Source organism: Typopeltis vanoorti, chromosome 22 (genome assembly GCF_054136105.1).
Source record: "Typopeltis vanoorti isolate ZY-2024b chromosome 22, IOZ_Tvanoo_1.0, whole genome shotgun sequence".
Taxonomy (NCBI): domain Eukaryota; kingdom Metazoa; phylum Arthropoda; class Arachnida; order Uropygi; family Thelyphonidae; genus Typopeltis; species Typopeltis vanoorti.
This window is the reverse complement of record NC_143570.1, coordinates 74,717,151-74,736,334: the sequence shown is the minus strand read 5'-3', so window position 1 is coordinate 74,736,334 and position 19,184 is coordinate 74,717,151.

Genomic DNA, 19,184 nt, shown 5'->3' with positions numbered 1-19,184 from the left:
ATACCTTCACGTGGTAAGTCCACTTTACTCTAAATGTAAATAAATTTCACTGCAATACCAAATGTACTTGTGAACTAGAGCACGAGACTACTCAACTTCCCCCACAAAATATGATTTTGTTTATTGCAAGAGAAGATTATCAGCTTGGTTGAGTATTACAAATAATTCTTGTAAATGTGATCAGTTACATGCTAATGAGCGAGACAACTTCGTTTTGTTAATCATGAGAGGATTGTAACGCGTATTCTTTACTATAAAGAATATCTAATTCATTCTCTAATTTATTCAATTAGATATAAAGAATATCTAATTCATTCTTTGGGAAAAATTAATAGGTAATAACATTTACCATTAGCCTACATTTTTCTCTATCTTTCATGCTCATGCGCGCTCCTTTTTAATTGCCTGCTGGTTGGCTGAGCATTTAGCGTATCCCCCCTCTCCTACCGACATGCTTCGAGTTCCAATCCCGAGTGAGCATAAATGTTTATGATGGTCGTTAGGTGGGAAATGGACCTCATCGTCCGGTGTGAGACCATCAACCTGCTTCTTGACGGTCTGAAGTGGATTTAAAGTTCCATGTTTGTTCTCCAGAGAAGAATTTCGGGAATATGTAAAAAATAAATGATAAAAATAATCCTTAGACCAGCCACCTTATTAAAGTTCTACAGGTTTACAATCTTTCATGGGTGGGAGCCACATTTAAGAAAAAAAAAAAAGTGGTTTTAATCAGGTTGCTAGAAACGAAATTCGAACACTTCCTATGACTTCGAAGGTGTGTTGGTAGGTAGCTTATTTCGTCTTTTACAGTGTTGGTTTATAAAAGAAAGAGAAACCCTGTTTTCTTTTACTTCGAGTGCTGAAAGAAATGAAAAATTCAAGACATTCTAAGCAGTACTTGGAGAAAGTCAGTGAAGTTCGTTGAGTCTACTCGTGCTTTTACCATTTTCGAGATTACTTAATAGAAATTATTAAAACTTTAAAAAAAAAAGAACTGAGAACCAGATGTATACCGCTTGCGAAGCAGATTTTTCCAATTTCTCTTCATTTTGAGAGTAAAGAATTAGGCAGGAGTTAGTGCGACTAGGCGAGGTTCAACAGATATATATATACGAAGCGCATTTTAAGTTAAGAAAGCAAGAGAAGAATTGGCAAACTATTCAGAACCGTAATTTTTCCTATGGTCTCATTGCGACATTATTATTTGTGCGTTAAATTAAGTGAAAAAATATTCGATAAATGATAGTTGTTTTTAACACGATTGCAGTAATTATATATACGTGGGATAGCACAAATCGTTTAGCTACCGTAGCCATTCATTTCGACATATTGTAATACCAGTTCTAAGTTCATTAATTATTGATTTGCCAGTTACATTTTTTTATGTAAGTGGGAAATCATGTTTTCTATAGTAAACACGAATTCGTACACTAAATGTTAGTTTAGTTATTTCGCCAAAATAACTAAATATTATTCACACATGACAAAAATTTTACCTCTTTCTGCAAGTTGAATCCGAGACGCATTCATTGTTTTAACACTTGGAGAAGAGTACAAAAAGTGCTTATGAGAAAATGTTTTAGGAACAATGAAAAAACTGAGTTAACAGATACTTTGAATCCTAAATTAAAATTACTCATCTAAAAATTCAGAAAGGAAGTGCAATACACTCGTATACGTTTAAAGAAAACGAAGAATTGGAACTATTTCGTATAGTTAACATTGTCTCGGCGAGTTCGTTTCACTCCGGTAAAACTTGCCTAAGTCATTGAAAAGTTTGAATGAAATCACTGAAATAATCTTAAATATACAAAATAGAACCAATTTTTCGTTTTCTTTGTCAAATCAGCTGGCAAACGTTTCGGCCTCTTATGTAATAGCGATGTCTTAAGTTTATTGGCATCATAATTTATTTCGCTTATCTTTACCAACGCCGTAATATTCACATGACAGGCAGTCATTTCGCGGAGTTTCTTGGCTATTAATAACGCAAGGCCGACATTAGGACTCGATTATCGTTTACTAGAGGTAATGCAGTAATTTCGTGATTTGTAGCGTGCACATATCCCTCCCTTAAAGATACCCTTAAGATACCCTCTTAAAGCAACGCCACTTTTAAGATACAAATTTTACATCCTTATTTTCGTCCTGGCTGGCTACCGTGAAATATTAGGGATCATATGCATTTTATAGACTTCTTGAGTAATAAATAAAGGGACAGCCAGCCAGCCTCAATTTTCATAATGTATCTTAAACATTGCCTTCCGAACCTGGCTAGATAGCACACATGAATATTTAGTTTTTCCTTGTTCATGTAGCAGTAATTTTCAGCAATAATTTGATGGCCTCAGGTAGATGGAAAGTTTATTTCTTCATAACAAAATACAAGTATTTGGATAATTTGGGTTTTAAATTTCGTGAAAAATAAATGCAAATATTCGTGTTGAAATATATTATAATTGAAGATAAGAAAAGATGACTATTTAAATTTAATGCCACACGTTGTACTACTGTTTAACCGATGATAAATCGAATGGACTTTTGTCGTTACTAAAGACTTGATTACAGCTTCGTTTTATGCATTAAAATCCGATTTGGACAAGCGAATCCAAGGAAACATACTTGAAATGCAGCAACTTCATAGAGGGAGAAAATCTTATTTTGTGCACATAATGTTCTTGTAGAAAAGATTTATCTTGTTAAAAATAATACGAATTTAATGGTTAAAATCATTTCTCTGGCTTTAGTAGTGCAGTTAAATTAATGTTGGTGAATAAGGAAAAACAAACACAGACTTAAGCTAATGGATTTTTTACTTTGCAAGAACAAGTGGATAAAGCTGTCTAATCTCTACCAAAATAGATGATTTGGGATGTTCGTTAATCTTACTGAGATTCATTGGGAGTATTGAATGGAAAATTGACTTCCTGCCTATTTGAGGTAAAAAAAATTCATTCAAAGAGAAATCATAATTTGAAGGAATTCTGAAACAAAATCTCAAAGCATTTCAGAAGATAAAGGCACTTTCTAAAAAAATCCTTAAATTAAACATAGTGTGGATTCAAGAATCTGCAAATATCCAAAGGATTTTAATATTTAATAAATGATTTAGAGAATAAGAAGAAATTTTGGAACGTACGGGCTCTTTTTTGAAAACTGTGTGGCATAATAACACAGGTCGACATTTTAGGTAATAAAATAGAGGTCAAATATTAGTTATATCAAAATATATAACTGCGTTTCATCGGTCCATCTCTGATTGTTTTATTTTTTCTTTACATTTTCTTTTGTTTTATTTTTCCTCCTCCTCTCCCCATTTCTCCGAGGTCAGCCATTTAACTTAAATGGTAAATGATGTCCATGACAGCGAACAGGAATATTCACTTGGAGCTTTCTTATCCGAGCACGGAACTGCTGGCTCTCCCTTAACTGCAGCATTGCCGCGACCTAGTTTAGTGACATGTTTAGGTCTTGGCTTGTAATCGAAGTCATGACACCGATCGACTCTTGGCGCCACGAATGGACAAGAGATAAGGTCACTTGTATTCTCTATAGTGCTCCTTTGGATTAGGTGGGGATCAAAATTAAGTCTGCGAGCGCCTCTTTCGCTCAGCACTTTTTCCACTCTAAAACACATAATGAAGAAATTGAGACACAGTTTTCGAACTCAGTGAAAGAAAATACTATGGAGTGAATTTCTTTCCTATGTTGTATTTGACAGAAAACACGAAAGAAAAGTTGCTTTTCAGTGGGTTTAGTACAACCGCTTGCAATTGCTTAATTAATTAAAGTCTCTAAAGGCTTCCCTTGTGATATTTAAGCAGAATATGATACGCATCCTTACTTTGAAGAACAAAGAAAACCGGTGTTATTCTTCTGAATTTTCGAGGATGCTTGCCTAATCCATCAGTTTTTATATTTTTGTGTGGTCTTCGGCTTAATGACTATCTGTTTTCACCTAAACAAGCAAATGTGTAGCATTCGCGTTTACAATCTATGCAGTTGCAATTAGTTCTGCAATTCATCAGTCCAACACTAAGGATGAAAAATTAAATTTCATTAGACGCTACATTTCGTACTTGAACAATTACAAATTTTGTGGTTATGACGAAATCACTTTGTCAAAAATCACTTCGAAATCACGACGTGCGCAATATATCGCATTTCATTTGCAGTATTACGAACCGAAGAACGATGCAATTTCATCTACAAATGTGATAATTTGACTAGATATTAGTAAGTAATAGTCTTTTATGTAGAGGATTAGTTTAGCCATAAATCCTTCCTTCAAATCCCATCAAGAGCGCATGAACATCATAATCAATGTTCAACTTAAGTGATTTAGCCATTTTAATGCCGAAACCGAAGGGAAGGTTCCCGTTAAATAAACATACGTTTTTCATGCTGATAAGCAAGATAACCGGCTAGAACAACACACGCAAATAAGACAAAACATCCCGTCTTTATAAGTTTAGTTGTTTGACGTCATTTGAAATAACTTGACGAAGCAACACAGAAACATGAACACGGTAATTTGTTTTCAAGAAACTCTTAATTTAAGGTAAACTATTATTATTTTTTTTTACTTTTGTTAAGAAATAGTACAAGTTCTGTTACGATGCTTTCAAAATTCTATCATGCCTGAGGCTTCATTCTGATAATTAGGGATTTATTAACGGTTTATACCTTTCAATGAAGATAGTGCATTATTATGTAATATTGCTTTAAACCTGTTGTAGCGCATATCGTTTGTTTCCAATTCATTGGATGATGCAATTTATTAAAAAGCATTTATGATTATCTTTCGGCCCACAGTAGAATATACGCTGATCACCAAGCTTATGTAAAGTGTATTTGTCATAGAAACATTATAAAGTATGATTTCATCTAAGTGTACAACAAACAAACAGCCTATATTGCATCTGTCAAACAAAATATTTTACTATCAAACAGCATTTTATTTTCATATTTTTCAGTCAGTGTTGTATCTATTAATCAATTTCTGAAGATCCAAAACTCGGTTATTTTTCCGGTGTATAAGATATCTATGAGAGTGTCGATCGACAAGTATTTAATGTAGTTGTCTGATCAAAAGGCTTAACCAGAGAAGTGGTTTCCTTTTTTCACTAATGAAACAAATGTGCACAGAGGTATCCATTAAAAACGTGGAAAAGACTTTCATTTCTCAATTATGGGTGCTGTTCCTTTCACTTACGTGAGATTGATGTTTGTGCGTATGAGTTAGGTAAGTTGCTATGAGCAACGACATCTTCATTAAAGAGAACGCCTGTGTTGGGCATATGCGAAAGAGCGAATTTAAATTACGCGAGGAAAGGCGAGTGTTGGAAAATATCGCTGCAAATGAGAAACATAAATGAAGCTCATATTCCTCTCCTTTCAAGATTTTCTCGGAAGAAGGCGCAAGAGAGTTAGTTCTAACGAGGAAATCGATCGGCTCTTCTTTCTCCAAGGTATGCCATTATGAGTCATCAGACATCACTTAAATATCCCCAGTGAAGCTGATTTGACAGGCTTAAGATCTGCTTGGAATGAAAGGTGTCAGCAAGTGTGTTGAACAGGCCTATCCTGTCCTTCCGATGAAGAAAGAAGAAACACGGGCTGAAGTCAGATATCCTTTAATGACTGCGAAAGTATTAACCAGACTTTTTAAAGCGCGCGAACGAAACTTTAGAAAAGAGATCGGAGTATACGGTATTTAAGTATTTGAAGTTTAACTTAAACTAATCGAAATGCTTTCTTCAAAGTAACTAACGTTTTATTCCCAAAAAGTGAAAATAAAACTTCTGTATAAAGAGTTCTCACAAATAACTTATATTCTATAGGAGAAATACATATTAGTCACAACGTCGAATGTTTTCTTCCCTTTAGCCAACAACTTCGTTATAAGAGCGTTTTCCAAGTACCGTAAATTACTGCTATTAATCTGCAGAAGGTTGAAAGAAAAATAATTAATAATATTAGTTCTCAATGCTTGTAGAACATTTTTTACAACGATGGGAAAGAGAGAAAACTAAGAATAGCAAATTAACCTCTTCTGTTAGTTTAAAGTCGATATGTGAATGAATGATAGTTGGTCAGTGCGCATGTCGCAAAGGAGTTAGAGGTAAGTCTCAAATTACGGATACAAAACCTGATGATCGGCCAGCATGAAATTGTAAATAGCAGAACAGAACGACAGTGTGATGGACAGCGAAGCGATGACCTTATAAAGGGATATTTATCTGGGCGATCAACGCAAGTGTTGAAATACAAAGAAATGTTACAGAAACTAAATGGGAGACTTACAGTAGAAGATCGTTCAATAGCAGTTTCTTTAGCAGAAAAGCAGTCCATCAATTAGGAAACTTTAATGGGTTTTTTCGAGCGCCCTGTACATTTGTTAGTAACTTGAGAGTTTTCGTGTTTGAAGAAAAATCACTGGAATTACGACTGTGTGGATTTCAACATAGTCCTGTGGAAGTGAGGCTTAGATATGCGACAAGAATTTTAAACGTGGAAGTGGGAAACAGTTCCATTACCTACAATAATTGTTCAGTAATGCCATTTGATTAGCGATTCGTTCAAAAGATGGGAAACAATAATTCACTTTATGAAATAACAACAAAAAATGGATCATTTGGAATTGTTATGCCGAAAGAGAGAATTTGGGCGTTTGTGTCCCATAAGGAAAAATGAATGACGATTTGTAATCTAAATTACTTAGAAGAGAAAAAGATCTACAGCGTTGTTAGGAATGGATGTTGGAGTGTTTGGAGCAAAAATAACGTATACTGTAAGCTCATAAATGATTACCAGTAAATTGTTGAGGAAACTAATTACCTTCACAATGTCTTCTTGTCGGATCAATGGAGTAGAAAATAAAAGTTAGTCAGAGTTACATTAAAACTTTTAAGACATTTCCGCACTATTAATAAAACTATAATGTGAAAAATCAATACTTAGAGAGAGAGAGAGAGAGAGAGAGAGAGAGAGAGAGAGAGAAAAACTTAAATTGCACTGAGTATAAAACGGCATTGTGATGAAGAGAAAGCGATTAAGGATTTTAAAGCTGTCATATCTCTTATCGCCACACAACAGATGTGTTGACAGAATCGTTCGCTAAATTATCAACGAGCGCATCCAAGTTAAGAGGAAAGAAATCAAAACGGGAATACAGAAAGGGGATATTTAATATCATACATCCACTAAGTTTGTTATTTTTCTAGTATATTCTGCGTCTCTTTAATTGTCACTTATAACGTTGTCTTTGACATCCTTACATTATGAGTTTCCTGTATCATTTAAGATGACATCGAAGCACTGTTTTTGGTAATGGGACGAATTTTTTTTTATGCGATTTAATTAATGAATCGAATTCTCTGGAACTTTTTCTTAAGAAAAAAAGCCAAAACTATTACCATTCTTACTGGAAATCTTGGCAAACCATATTCATAGATCAACTTTCATATATGCGCCAATGCCAAGAGCATTTCTTCAAAATTCATAACGAAGGAAAATATGAAACAATTCTTTCCACGCGCCGCTCAGTCGTATTGGCCATTTTGAACCTCATAATAATGAACTTCAATTCGACTGCCTCACTTGAATAAAAGGAAAACAATTTTTGTTAAGTCTATCTATATGCCTATTAAAATTCGAATCCCTGTCAAGTCGCTTCAAATATATCCAATGAAAAAGAAACAACACAATATTCGCGTCTTCATATGGATAACACACGTCTTCAAACCCAGGCTCAGTTCATTTCTAAACATACTCCACTCATCGCGACTTCCCGAGCCATAATCGAGATCCTGAGATTCGGGATAAAATTCGCAATACCCTATAAGGTCATTAAAATGGGTTATCAGTTGAGGTGCTCACATGACTGGTGGATGAACTTGGAACATATTATGGTACACCGTATTCGTCATGGTGAGATGTGCTACAGTGTGAGGTCCATCTGTAATGTTGTCTTCATCCACATTACATGTCTGATGGTTAAGGAAGTGGCAACGAGCTGTCATGAGGATTAGTTGCCATTTCCTTAACCATCGGAGACATGTAATGTGGATGAAGACAACATTACAGATGGACCTCACACTGTAGCACATCTCACCCTGACGAATACGGTGTACCATAATATGTTCCAAGTTCATCCACCAGTCATGTGAGCACCTCAACTGATAATCCATTTTAATGACCTTGTAGAGGAGTGTGAATTTTATCCCGAATGATGTCCCGAATCTCAGGATCTCGATTATGGCTTGGGAAGTCGCGATGAGTGGAACTGAGCCTGGATTTGAAGACGTGTGTTATCCATATGAAGATGCGAATATTATGTTGCTTCTTCTTCATTGGATGTATTTGGAGCGACTTGACAGGGATTCGAATTTTAATAGGCATGTAGATAGACTTAACAAAATATTGGTTTCCTTTTATTCAAGTGAGGCAGTCGAGTTGTTCTTTATTTCATTACATATTTCGACTTTTCATTAAAGACTGAGTATCTGTGCTCCAGCCATAATTCTGGATAGAAAACAGCTGTGCTCTCCATTGCTTTACGGTTTACCGGTCCTCTTAAATACAGATGTATAGTTACTATTCTAGTAGCCATATATCTGCCTGTTCCTCATGGTAGTATAATCATGCCATATGAGCGAAGCTATCTTGGTGAACTGTGACAGCGGCAAATACAGTACTCGTATCATATGATGTGATAACGTAATCCTCGCCCGCCGTGCAGCGTGGCTATCCTTAACTGACGCATGTAACTCAATGCTGCCGACCTCTGCTGAACAAAAGCCGTTGTCAAATATCACAATGAACAGATTTCATATTTGAGGCGAAAAGAGTCAAATAATGTGTTATTAGAAAAACAGACGAGTTGATTACAGAAACAGCTGATTAAATAAATTGCTCTTAATAAGAGTCGATTTGTTTTTGAAAACGGAAAAACATCAAGAAAGACAAAATAAGAACCCCATACATTGTGAGGTAGATCCAAGCGTTTCTGAGAATTAGTTAAAGAAACATGAAAGTAAGGAGAGGTAGTGTACAATATGTGTTCGTTGCAAAACCATATACATTCGTCGAAAGATAGTAGCTCATCTCTCCCACCCCTCCACTACTTGAACGTCGACTTAAAATACTTCTAAAGCGTCAATATCAAGTTCACTCCCGTTAAGGCACCTTTTTCAATCCGTCTAGCGACAGGTCTGTAGAAACTTCCATCCAAGGAACTTGCTACAGAAAGTTCCTTGGATGGAACTTTCTGTAGAAAGTTCCATCCAGAAATGTAGAGTGTTCCATACATTATTCTACAGAAAAATGGAACTTTCTGTAGAATAATGTATTGGTTCTTAATTCTTTGAAGCTATGAAGATGCCAATAATGGAATATTTTCGGTCAGATTGGTTATAGCTTCTTTGAGCAGCCAATCAATATTGTAGTAATGTATTAAGAGCCTTAGAAATTGGTGTGCCACTCAACATAGTACAAATATACCAATAACTAAGCAGATTCCTAATACTTCTGAAGAGAAAGTGATGACACACCTCGACCAATGCATCCATTCATTCTTTCCGAATGCCTCGTTCAGCATTGATAATTTAAGAGGCAAATTCTGAGCACGTTTGTTGCGCATGTTTATCATCGTATTTATGATGTTATCATAATGTTTGCGATTCCATATGTTGATCTTCTTCTTCTACGCGTTATTCCCGCTTCCTCTGCAGGGTCCGCGTGTTACTTTTAGATGCGACTTCTTGTTAGTACTACTCCCCACCGACTCGTCGCCTGGTCTGCCGCTGGGGGGGGGGGGGAAGGTTATATTTTTGATTGTAGAGGCGTATGTTCACGGGGCCGGTTTGCGGGATGAAAAACGCCAGATAAACTGGCGGAAAATACCCTACTGACCGCGCCCAAGACCAGCTAACTTGGCTATGCCTGAGGAAGATCCTCGAATTCCTCACGCTTACAATGGGAATCGAACCTGGGACACTCCTTCCCCAGGCATATGGTTGCGAGGCGCAAAGCCACTAGGCTAACCGCGCGGTTGCGATTCCATATGTTGATATTGATTTTAAAAAAAACATCTTCAGTGTTTCTCTGGATAGTTTAAATTTCATATGTGTGAAGTGTTATTGGAACTGAAACATTAGTCAAGGGTTTGCATGCTAGCATACTTCTTAATATGTGATTAATATAAAAAAATATCTTGTGAAGCTTCAGTGTATCAATCCGCAGCTAGTATCGGGAAAGTTTTATTTGTTCACCATGGCGATAACTTTGTAACAAAGGAATCGCCAACCTAATGGTATATTGCAATGGTGGCACTGAATCTGACGTGCTAATAACCGTTCCTATATGTATATTGAAAGCTTTGGCTTTTATTGTTGTTAACGTGTTACATCCATCAGATTTGTAGTACGTAACAAACACAGCTTATCGCGAAGCGTGTAAATTCAATATTTACAGCCAGAATTCTAGAACGAAATGAATTGTGTTATATAAGCATATAGTGAGCTTCTTATTCTGTGTGGGAATAGCCTTCGGTAAAATTCAGCACATTTAAAAAGAAACGCAACCTACGGGAAATTTATATATTATTAGAACTACATTTCTGGTCTTCCAGATTCAAAAGCCATAAATAGGAAGGTGACCTTTTCCCATCAAGAAAGATTACTTATTTTTGAAGAATTCATGAATCAAAGTTAAAAGCTGCAATGAAGGAATATGAATAGCTATGTGCAGAGAAGACCCCTCCAAACAAATCGCGTATCAAACTTGTCCACGATTTAAAAAAAAATAAAATTAGGAGGGATTCGTATGCAAATCAGAGTGGAAGAAGTAAACGGCTTACTTTAAGACAAGCTTTTGTACATTCATGCTTCAATAGTCCAAATAAATTTGTGGGAACTATCAGAAAATGAACCACGTAAAACATGGTTTCAAACAGACAACACAACATCTCCTATTTCCCGAATTTCTTTAAGTGAGTTTGAATCTGTTGTATGGACAGCTGGTTGAAGACTTCACTGTCAAATACGTCTCCAGATCTTAGCCCACCCGATATCTTTTTATGAGGATTTTTTAAGAAAAAGATGTATTCAAATCAACCTGAAATGGAAGACGTACAATTTACCATTCGATGTGCAGTGGATGGCATTTCAAGCGAGATGTTAAGAATGTGTTCGATATCATGATTCTTGATGTTTATTGTGCACATATCATCACAATGAACACACCATTTAGAAAAGTTTACTAATAAATACGCACTTCTAATGGCTTGCATTATCTTTTCTAAACACAGTTTGTTTGCGTGTGATATTTTTTTAAAAACCTCTTTACTGGAGAATGATATAAATCAGACAAACCCAGCGTATACAAACCCGAACCAAACACACTGTGTAGATGGTATTAAATCATGTACCAACAGTCCATTCCGAATAAATGCACCATTGCTGACTGATACGCCATGAAACCAGTTAATTCTTGCGCTGATAACAACCTGAGTTGTCATCAGCATTATCGTAAATTTTTGTCCATCGATCGCTGAAGGGGACTGAATTTAATAATGATTTTTAAGCAGAAAATATAACGACAAACAACTGAGGTATTCATCTGGCTCTGTTTGGTTCCTACGTTGTTCGTAATTACAGGTATTACTTGGAAAAACGTTGCTATGAAGCACATGATGTACGTTTCTATGCAGGAAACATAGTTTTGAAATACGTTGATAATATATTTCATATTATAAGGGCTGCCTGGATCCTCGACGCATTAAATAAAATGTGTGTGTTGTCAGAGTAACGTTAATTAAATGCGATGTCAGACTGGTCAGGATGGAATAAATGGACAAGTTTCTCACTCTCGAAGTTTCCGAGGCACGCAAAATTACAACGGCTGTATTTTTTTTTCTTGCCGCGACGCTAATATATGACGAGGAATGCGACTCCAATAAGGGTTAATTATGTTTTCCTGTCGGACTTGATAAATTAATACACTCTCAGAAAAGTGTAAATATTTGCTGTTGGCATTGCGCCATAATCGGCTTGTCGTTGGAAAATCCACCGCCAGCTTCGTGTTGCCACACATATTGAAGCGTTCATTTACAAGGCGTAGTTAGACGGTTTTAGTATGCGTTAGTTACTGTAGCCATACACTGATGTAAGCGTTGCTTTAAGTGCTAATATGAAGTGGATCCACTTTCATCTGACGTAATAAACATGATTTTCTCATTAAGCTGCTCAGGCAGATAATGTCAATCAAGTAGAGGGTAGGGTTCAGCTGTGAAACTTGTAGCGTCTACTTGACATCCTTCATGTCAGTTGCCAATCATTATGAAATGAGAAAGACACGCGTGTCAAAAAGTTTAAACATGTTGTCATTTGTGTGTAAAACAGCGGAAAACACCAAATCTTTCTGGTTTCATTACTCTTTAGCATGTCAAGTGAATGACGTGCTTAATGTTAAACTTAAGACGAATCACAAAACCCTTATTATTTTATTTGTATTTTTCTTTTCCTAATCTCCTTTATAGTGCTACCTAAAAACTGAATTTTTTCTCCCTGCGAAACTACCAAACCGGCTTGTGAACGCACGCAATTAACAGACAATACATTAGTTTCACACGTTTATTTTTTCCAAAAGTATGACCGTCAGGAAGAGGGTGTAGTGTGTGACAAATCTTAATTTCCTTTAATCGCTGAATCATCTCAAAAACTCTCTTAAAACTTGTTTAGGGTTTGAATGAAACCTAAGTGAAAGCTGAGATCATGGGGGTGGAAGTATATGAACTCTGTTAATTACAAGCTTACTCTGGACGATTTATTCTGTTTTGGTAGAGTTAACACATGTTCTAAGAAAAACAAAATTTCCAGCATTGTTGCAGTTTTAATACAAAATTCAGTAGCGAATGCTGAATTCGTTTCTACACAAAATTAAGAAGTTGCTTTACGCAGCAGCGATGTGCTTCACAATGTTGCAATTTGTATCGAAAGGATCGGTGCGATTGATTCGTCCTTGATTCATTTCTAACATATGACAAACTTCATGAGACAACTGAAAATATGGAGAAGTAAACCGTCTTGCATGAGGATACAATGAATTAGTTTCAACGTTGACATTCTCTTTATTTGAGCTGTTTGCTGTTATTCTTAAGAAAGAAGATTGAAACGAATGCTTACACTTTGCATTATTCCGGTATCTGCAGCTTCCTTAATATAAGACATGATCAACGGAGTCGAATGTCTTCTTTATGTCAGTAAAAATAGCTGCTGCTGTTGTTTCTAACTGTTGATAATGATTTTATAAATGAATTCGGGAATGTCTGGCAAGCTTGTCCAGTTTTCCCCTTATTGAGGAATTCACACTGATTGTTACTGAAGAAGTGCATTGAGTTCAAAAAGTTAATCTCTTTTTCCTTGTAATTCCGAGGATGTTGAAAAGACAGAGATTAGATAGAGAGTCTGCAGTGTGTGTAATTATTTCTCCTTTTTTAAAGGTGAGTAAAAAAAAAAGCTTTTTATAAGTCTTACACGTTCTCTATTTGTAAAAAAAAAATGAAGAACTTATAATATGACACAAACGTTTACTTTCTCCGTCATATCCTACAGTTTTGTTGCAATTTAGCTCACCCTCTCCTCCCTGTGATTAGTTATTCTAAAATTTCGGATAGAAACATGTTCAAGAGAATTTTCTTTACATTCAAACAGTTATGGTTTCATAGTAATCCACTGGGTAATCTGCGATAGAGCCACGCTGTTTACAAAGAAAAGGTTCTTTTCATTTTAAGTGCAATTTGAGAATATTTTCCGCTCACCCAGAAGTGAGTCCAAGCATCTTATTTGCGGCCACAGATCGTGGCCGCAGTTCGAGAAATTCAGCTCGGAAGAACACGCGTTTATTTTGTCATTCTAAGTCATTTTTTGTACACATTTCCCTTTTTGTTATATTTGTTTAGTATTTTGGTTTATTACGTAAATTAACTCGTAAGTTATTCAGTTTTTCTCTTTTAATCTCTTTTGAGGTATCGTTTGAAGAAGAATAATTGAGTTTCAGACTGCTCATGTAATGATCATATTTTCCATAATTTATTATTTTATTTTATTGTTATATTTTATTATTTATTTTCTGTTGGGTTATTTTTATTTCGGTTGATCTTAACCTTCTCTTTTATAATGGGTTTTAGTTTCGATATTATATTATATAGAAGCGATCTGTTATGGTGGATACATTCTGACTAAGGCATATCTGTCAGGTTTCTAATGAAGTGATGATCAATACTAATATCTATCGAGTAGTCTATCACGCATGGACTCAACGGCATGTTTCCCACACGTATACTGTAAGTTTAAAGCTTTCGTTAAGTGAGAATAACTTTTGGTTTGTACTTTCAGATAAAGGACGAACAGAAAAGGACTTATTATAAATATTAACATTGGAAGGAAAAAAAATTCTTGGAAGATTCCCCTGAGGCAATTTTTCGAATGGATTTGACCATTAAATGCTTCCATAAGGTGATGGATACATAGAACGCGCACAGTCGAATACTCTGATCGAATTTATTCTTTATCTCTCTCTCCCCCTCCCTCCCTACTGATCAACAACAGTTTATGCTATATCCTTGAATGGTAAGTCTACTAAACCACCGACCTCATCACCTCACAGGGTTTATGTTTCCCCCAAAACTCGAATTTTTCATCTTGCAAAAGGATAAACTGGCCGTAGAACAACTATATGTAATTAACAAACTATACTCACCGGGGCATAGCCTTTGCTTACACAGTTCTAAAACAATAACTCAAACACCCTACCAACTCCCCCTTACAGAAAAACACACGTGTTTCGCCAAATCTTTAGTTGATGTCGTGGAAAATATATCAATATGACAAATCGAGGTGTAATTCCTGGGCGCGATTTTTTTTTTTTTTTTTTTTTTATCAAGGTAAAATGTCGGATCTTCTGCCTATTATAGTATCTTCTCATAAGGATAATAGCGCTCATCTTCAACACATTTTGAAAGCTCACAATACGTAGCTTGTTCATTCCGTGCAATTCCAGCAACATGACATTGGTTAAGGACCTCCACATCGTTTCCAGTTGTCCGAAAGATTTTTTAAAAATCCATTTCATAGTAGCTCTCCAGAACTTGTAGAGGACTATTTGGATAGTGTTTACCACGTATTTATGTTTTTAAAATTATTGTTATAACATAACATCTTTAAATTAAGGAATACGAATATTATATAGTGAGATTAATTTATCTCTTGTTTCCTTCATTTATTCTCTCCTTTTTTTCTCTTTAGCTAAAATATTTTAAACGGAACATCGGTGAAGTTAATTTCTCTTTATTGGGCTTATTTAGAGTTATGGTATATTCTTAGTAAGAACTTTTTTTTAGTCACCTTACCAAAAGAAATACCCTTTTCGACTTTTAGAAGTGTATTTATGCGCTTCTTAGATGCTATCAGTTGGTGGAGATTGGTTCATAACCGTTATAGGCAGGAAAAATTAAACTTCTTTCGGTTGATACACACACAATCATAAGTCTTAGCATAGGTTGACATACAAGTAGGAAAAAAAATAATAAACTCGGTTACCCTTCAAGTAAAAGTGCAGTTTTTCTGAAAATAGAGCAGTTAACGTGGACGCACGTACACGAGTCTCGTGCTTTAATGAGCATGCATTTCCAGACAACTATTTATCCACTTTATTTATTTTTTCCTCTTAAAACGTTTTAAAAATATTAAAGGGAAATAGGAATTCTCAGAGAGAGAGAGAGAAGAAAGATTTCAAATTAATTACGAAAACATTTCTTATATGTAGTTCAAATTGTTACCGATTTAGATTCCTTGTGGTCTCATATTTTGACCAATATTTAATCTTTGGGAACAATAATTTGCGTGTCTTAACTGGCTTTCGAAAGATATCAATGCATGTTTTTATTCATTGTTGCTTACTAGTTTCAAAAAAATTAAATAATTAACTACGTCGATTATTCTGAATCATTTAGCTAACGATCACTATGACGAACTGCGTTTCCGTACTGTTCTCACGAGCATTTCATGTTGCCATTAACGATTCGTCGTTCGTAGCTGTATTATTCAATTAAAATCGATCCAACATGCATCAAAATTTACATCGTCAGGTTCGTAACAGGATGAAACCCATAAATGCAGTTAGTCAAATTAAAAGTTTCTATGTTTTGACTTACAGCGACAGTCCACAGTAGAATAGCAAACAGTGTGCTTCAAGCCATTGAGGTACATTCTTTCCAGCATCTTCTGTAGCAGCGATTAACTGCAGTTTTTTTTTTTCTCCCTACAATTTATATCAAACATTTGAGCAACATACTGTGACTTGGCAATTTAAGAAATAAACTGTGAGAAAGCTTTTTAACCTTCCCAAACTCTTGGTAGTCCTTGCTTTGACTTAGGAAATTTTGAGTTGTTTAAGGAGTGAGTCCAGTCTTTGAATATCTTTGATGTAGGATAGGGATATGATGAATAGTTTGGTTGAGAGTCATGTGACTGTTATTTGTTAAGAGTTTTTATGTTTAACCGCTTTGTTCAAACAATATAAGCCCTGCCTGTTATTTCAATAGACTGTGCAAGTCCTCAGGACGAAATTCGTTTTCTGCCCTGGAAACTAAAGTTCGCAAATTCAAAGTTGATAGGCAGATTGTGTGTGTGTGTGTGTGTGTGTGTGTGTGTGTTGGTGGGGGTTTCAAAATAAAACTTTGGCGCTCCTTCTGTCAGCAGTAATTACAGAGGATCGCGGCGGAGAGTGCCACTTTCGCCCTCCCTAGGCGTTACGTTCTTCTTGAGGTCATCTCTCAGTCTTTCTTCGCTGTGTGTTTTTGAAGTGATTTCGATAATACTAGCTTGATTTGACGAAACGTCGGCATGAAAATTATTAATAATTAACTAATAAATTATTTTATTCATTCCAGTTCTACATAGTTTTACTCGCGTGAACTTCACAAATTTGCAACAGCTACGGAAATATGAATATGGAAATCTAAGAAATTGCTTTTCTATTTTTTTGTCTATTATTTAAGTCCATATCACTGACATTTAAATGGTACATTATTGTTAATTGGTATTTTATTAACTCACAGAATGACAGATATATATATATATATATATATATATATATATATATAATATCGTTAGCTTCCCCATTCTAATAGCACATCCCCACTCTTATTTCCTCAATGATTACGAAACAGCGACACCTCTATGCATATATTCATATATTCGTAGAAGAGTTGGAAATCATATAGTAGTCAATTTCATACTTTTGGGCTTTCCTCATATGCACCTATACTTTTCTCCCGCCTATTTTCATTTTCTGGCATTATAACTGCCATCAATTATATATTTTTTTAAAATTATATTATATATATTAAAAATTATATTATAATTTTTTTGTGAAGAACCTCGCTGTTAGCAAAGTTTCTGAAATGCCTTCAGTTATGCGTCTTAACATCTTCAGTTACTAAATTCGACCACGAATATCTTTTGAACTTTGAGCATTCGTGTGTAGAAATGTTAAACCTCCAAGTCAGTGTTCAATGCTATTTCTTTGCTCTTCATCCAAAACATGTTTGCATACTTTTGACATCATTTTCCTTTTTCAGTTAGTCGCAATGACTATCCCCTCTCCAGTATTCTTTTTTAACATCTAGTTGTTGCGCCCTTTAAGCATCCCATTGGGCTTTGCAGTAGCTGAAATATAAAACTATTGCCAAGAAAAATCTTCTTCTATTCCTAATAAGAGTAACAATTATGGGAAAAAATCGTGCTCTCAGTACATATACAATATATTAACTTGCTTGCTGCTGTTGGTCTTGAGATTACAGTAATATTTTCAAATTTAGACATAATGTTAATAAATTTTACTTCATTTATTCAGATTTTGAAGCTACAAGCAGTGCCAAAAAGTCCTCCTTTGATTTTAGAAATAACACCAACTTCAATCCATTCGTACATTGTTAATATGGCCACCTCAGAATACATTTGTCATTTTAAAAGGATTTTAAATCTTCAACCTTCATGCCAGCTAAACAACAGAATTCTTGTCGTAAGCGCTACCTAATGTTCCCAATTTCTATTATCCTGGCTCTTTCCCAATTGCAAGGCAATACTGAAGGATTCATGTAGCATCATCATCGTAGTGTCTATTTTGAGGGCTCTCTCACTGGGTAAAACAGACCGACTTTGATCTAATTCCATTACAGTTCAAATATCGCCTTCAAAAAAAGAAAGAAAAAAAAATCAATTGTTCTTGAATTAATAGTCATGCAAAAATGAATTCATCCACTCAAAACAGAGACTTTAATACGGACTGAATATTTAACTGTTAAACCTCTAAATATTGTGCAATATTCTCTGGAGATGATCATAAGTAGACTCACACTATGTAAGTTTGCATTAAGTGAACTGTCAGTATACTATACTACACAGGCATCCCACTGAACAAAGCTTTTTCTTGAAGTAGTTCTTATTCCGTGAATATACTTCTGCGAGATAGAGAGCACAACTGTATTGATCGAATATAGATCCACGGATCGATTGTAGCCATAAATACAAACAGACGTAAAGATAAAAGTAATCTTTCCTACTCTGCATGCTGGTTGTGACAACTGTAGTGAAAAGATATGAAACAAAATAAACTAATTTTCAAGTAAACTAACAATCTTTATTATTTCGTGGTAGGAGTGTTGTTGCATACTTAATCAGCAAATGCGTTCTGCGCAAGAATCTGCTTTCGAAATCAATAAATTATAAGATCCTCAATTGTTTTAATACTTTAGTTAAAATAGGGTCATGGATTTAAGAGGAGCTACAACATTTAGCCAAGAATTACGTCATGCTCGTGTTGATTCAAGGAGCTGCAGTGATTAAGAAAAGCGTTACCTCCACAATAAAGCTTTGCATTTGAAGACCGATTGCCGTGTATTACTGCGATGATAAGCTTAAAAATGAAAGCTGTGTAATCTGTTTAGATGTTCTGGATGTAATTAATGGTCCGGAAAGAAAACCAGAAGTGTGAATTTTTGGAGCAGTTTCATCAGATTTAATTCTATCGCTATATTGATCACAGAAGCCCCTTAATGGAATAAAAAATTTATTCCGATCATTAACTGCATTTCATATGACAGCTTGCATATTATCTGA